Source organism: Ambystoma mexicanum, chromosome 2q, assembly GCF_040938575.1.
Source record: "Ambystoma mexicanum isolate Mex_15411 chromosome 2q, UKY_AmexF1_1, whole genome shotgun sequence".
Lineage (NCBI taxonomy): Eukaryota > Metazoa > Chordata > Amphibia > Caudata > Ambystomatidae > Ambystoma > Ambystoma mexicanum.
The window spans coordinates 655558857-655562580 of NC_090924.1; positions in this window are offsets into that span (position 1 = coordinate 655558857).

A 3724-nucleotide genomic window follows, 5' to 3' on the forward strand; every position below is an offset into this window, starting at 1 on the left:
CCGATCACCAAAAACCACTCACACAAACAAATACCCATGCTCTATCAACGCTCCCAATAGATTAATCACACTTCCCATGTCCATTAGCACAACACAAATTGATATTGCATAGAAATCCAGAATCCACTACTACCCCTTTTCCCCAGAGAAACTCTGTCTTTTGTCAGTGTCAAGCGCCCATCCAAGACTAGCTCACACCGAGCTGTAGCAAATTGTTATATGCATTAAAAAATCTTCTATTTTCAAACCCTGCATATTAACTAGTCCACATGTGTGTAAGTACCTCCCAACTACTAAACCATCCACAGCAATTATAGTCATTTACTCATACATTCCCTATATCATCCATGCTATAAACCACAACCACTTTCCACATTTATACACTTATTATATTTTCTAAAGGCGCTCAAATCCTAAACTATCATTAATATGCATCACAACCCATACCAGTTTCAATTCCTTCAAAACAGTAGATTGTTGACTCCCATCAGTGTATAAGGGGACCATACACATCCACTGCCAAACACCCTGACATACAAAATCAATTTAGTATGAATAGAAGCATATATTATCCTCCTTGCCACATATAGGCTCCATAGAAACCTCAAGAATCACACCACATATAGTCAATCGCAATACGTCACACTCAAATTAAATCACCCTAATCATCTCCAATGTACCACTCCTCACATTAATGTTCCAATTTATTGTCTGCATTATAGACCCAACAAAGTACACTTTCTACCGAACAGATGTTGCATGTATTGAGAAGGTAAACCCAGCACGGTCAACAAGAAACAGGTTGACTGCTCCGAAAATTGTTAAACACATTTATCCCATTGAGTCATTACGAAAAATTGTACTCGGTAGTGTTTTTTTTAAAATTACATCTCCACCCCAACATTAAGTAGAATGATAAATAGCTATTCTCCAATTTCAAGTGATCCAAACACACGCACTTCATTGCTTCTCATACACCAAATTCATGAATTGCATTGAAAATGGCGTTCCAATCAGTCTCAGGTTCAATTTTACCTTTGCTAATTGCCATCAGAAAATCCTTTTCATACGGAGCATGGAGCAGAAATTGTCTCCTACCAGCATGAGACAACTCCTAGAAACTCTATATTACTATCAGCTCATTCCATTCCGATGTTCCCAAGCGAATCATCCACAGATCTCACCAAACACATAAAAAACAAAAAATATTTAGCCATAATAGCCGTAGTAGCACCGTAGCATTTACACCGTCGGTTAAACAACCATGTCAGTGGGATGTACCTTTCCACTATACTCCAATACATGTTCATGCAATACGAAATTATAGTCAATATTAACAGAACCAATAACTGTGGATGAGTTCAAGAGAGAAACAGCCTCCCCAGTCATGACAAAGATAGGTGGCCATCAACACACTGCAGAAAAAAAGCTGGAAACTGTGCCCCACTCCCCCCTCCACCATGTCCATAGTGTAAAAATGAATAAATAAATAAATAAAAGGGGGGTGCCATGGCATTGCAACACCTAGATGGCGTCACTCAACAAAAACAGCCCAATTCTTTAGTCCCTCTCCTCTCAAGGTCTGGATCATGCAAAAAAAAAAGTTTTTCCCTTGCCCCCAGCATTGTCAGGTCACTGGACAGTACTAAAATTATGAAAGAAGCATTGCCTTTAAGTATCCTGTGGAGGACACATCCGTGAGACCCGGAGAGAACCCATATGCTGTCCTGAATCCTGCCATATGTCTGACCTTTTGAATCTCTCCCCAATGTAGATCCAGTACCGCAACATAGATGGAGCTCTATCTCAAACCCATGTGCTGCCAACAAGCCGCTGGCTTTTCAACTTCCTTGCCAAGTTGGAAAGGTTGTGTTAGTTTAGGCATAAAAAGAAGTGTTGTGAGTCCGCATACTTCCAAAATGACAAACGTGAAAATGCTTTTATTCCTGTCTTTTTCCCTTTGCTCAGCAGAATCACTTGTTTTCGTTTGGTTTTCCACGGACAAGAACGCATAATTCAGATTTTCAACACATTCGTTACAGAAAGTCATAATTCTATTAAAGACACGGAGGCAAAGGATTATGCTTTCTCTTCAACTTTACTGTTCAGCAGCAAAGAAAACAAATACCATTGAACATGAATACAAAACTAATAAAAACTACAATAACCAAGTTTTTCTGAGTTTTTGTAATCCATTTCAATTGGTCTTCGAACTGACCATGTGATAAGTCTGTAACCAATAAACAAAGTCCTCAGTGTATAAAACCTCCTGTCCTCTTTCCATTCCTCCTCTTTCTTTGTCCTTGCGAGGTTGTGTCCAGTACTACTTTGAAATTCCGTCCATTCCAGTTGCATCCTATATCAAATTCCAGATTGCTTGTTGTCTGTTGCTGTCCCTAAAGAAAAACAATCAGAGAGGTGACTATAAACCGAAAACAAGGGTGGGACAATCGTATATCAGCTATACAGTCTATAATATGCCCAATTCAGCATTAACAACAAAATCTCATATAATATACATCCTGTATGTCTTAATAAACATAATCAATGTCAACCATACATGAATTACAATACATTACATTTTACGATTGATCGGGTGGGATAATCCTTCGCCTCTGTGTCTTTAATAGAATTATGACTTTCTGTAACGAATGTGTTGAAAATATGAATTCTATGTCAAGACCAGAGGCTCGGATTATGCTTGTTCAAAGCTTACTCACCACTAACGATGTCGCACTTTCCATAGGTTTAAAATAGAAAGTTTTAAAAGTCGATTCATTCGACCAATCTGCAGATCTCATAATGTCCTCTACTCTGGCTCCTATGTTATACGATTTAGTAGCCATCGCTCCTCTAGTTGAATGAGCGCCATATCTCTCGATATCGATACCCGCTTGTACCATCACCCATCTAAGCCATCTGGCTATGGTAGCTGGTCTAACCGCTTTAAATGGTTTACAAATTGCTATTAATAATTGTGACACCCCCGGGGGCCTTACTTCCCTCGTCATATTTTCATATGCTGTTAAGCATCTGACTGGGCGTAATTTTGGTTGGTTTGGAAAAGCCTCATAGGAAATAGATCTCAACCCCGTTTTGGTCCTCCTAGTTATGAGAAAAGTCACCCCGTTCGGAAATATACTTTTCCTGTTAATCTCCAGTGCTCTAACATCAGAAGATCTCTTATATGCTAAAAGACATAAGAGCATGGCTAACTTGCCAGAAATTGCTTTACGTGTCAAATCCTGATTATCTGGCCATGATAAAAATAGTCTCAAAACCTTGTCTACATCCCATAACTGATTATATTTCTCGCTAGGGGGTCTAAGCATCTTTACCCCTCTCAGGAGTCTACAGATTAATGGATGTTCCCCAATCGCTAAGCCTTCAACTCTAGGGTGCCCTGCAGATATCGCAGACCTGGCTGTGTTGATAGTTCTGTACGCCTTTCCTTGAGCTGCCATCTGGGCTAAAAAATTAGCTACATGTACTACATCCGTTCCATCGGGATGGATATTCCTTTCCAAACACCAGCTACTCCATCTGACCCATGCTGATCTGTAAGCTTTGTGTGTCCCTGGGGCCCATGATTCGCTAATGATGTTTTCAGCTTCATCCGATAGTCCTGGCCTAACCCAAGATCTCCTGAAATCGCCCACGCTAAGAGATTGAGTCCTCCTGACCTCACCAGTGGATGACTGAGGCCTCTGGGATCTCAAATGAT